Genomic DNA, 1,111 nt, shown 5'->3' on the forward strand with positions numbered 1-1,111 from the left:
ACAGGGACCGTGTCGGCACGACGTGAGCAGGGATGGGCTGAGAAGTGGAATGTGGGGCTGTGGGTCACGCAGGGTAGCCTGTCTGCAGCACTGCCCTGAGTTAGCGATGCTCTGCCTTCAAACAGCCCTCCAGCCGGCATGGTGAAGCTGTGGTGCCTGCGGTGTCCCCGGGAGGCATTCCCACGCAGACATGGGGAGCGGCAGTACAGCAGGACCTGCTGAAAAGAGATAAAAGGAAAGCCCCCAAAAGCCAGAAATGGCCACGGATGTTCAGAGGACAAACCTCCCAGCCCAGCCCTCTCTCCATGAGAAATTTCCCGCCCAGAGATTCCGTCTGTCTGCAACAAGCCTGACTTTCACTCCCTGTTTCCAAACACAGCCCTGATGTGCCCCGGTGACGGCTCCACGTCACACCGGCACATGCACCACGGCCACGCACAGGGGTGCACCCACACACCCTGCCCGCTGCGCCCAGCCACAGCCCCTCAACTTGTTTGCATGCGGCAACCTCAGCTGCAACTTAATAAGGAGAAGGTGATTAGGGAACAATTATTCCTATTTTCTCAGAAGATCTAAGGGGCATCAAATGAAATTATCCAGTAGGAGTTTTAAAACAAACAGAAGGGAGTGCATTCCTCACCAGGCAGCCAGCCCCAGGAGCGCATCGCCATGAGATAGATCTGAGGACGTGTGTTTGATGGATGGCACCGAGTGGATGGGAGAAAAAAACCTGCGAGAGGCCTCTGTTGCCTGCACACTGGGAGCGCGGCTGTGCCGGGGATGCGGGAAGCTGAGGTAAGGGGATTCCCTCCTGTTTCTGGGCTGGGTACCGCTGCATCGGGGATGTTGTGGCATCACGCAGCATCTCCATGTCCCCTGTCCAAAGGGCAGCACCCAGAGGGGCAACACCTGAGTGGGCGCCTGGGGCAGCCGTGTGGTTGCTGGGGGGTCCCACATGCCATCCCTGGCACAAGGGGGGCCCCGGGGGTCCCTGTCACCCCATTCCCAGGGCGGAGAGCACTGCTGTGTGCCAGCTCGCCCAGCCGGCGCGTCTCCCGCCGGGTCAGCGCTGGCTCCAGCCTGTCTCCTTCCCAGGCTCCCTGGGCGCTCG

Source organism: Charadrius vociferus, unplaced genomic scaffold, assembly GCF_000708025.1.
Source record: "Charadrius vociferus isolate BGI_N301 unplaced genomic scaffold, ASM70802v2 scaffold311, whole genome shotgun sequence".
Taxonomy (NCBI): Eukaryota; Metazoa; Chordata; class Aves; order Charadriiformes; family Charadriidae; genus Charadrius; species Charadrius vociferus.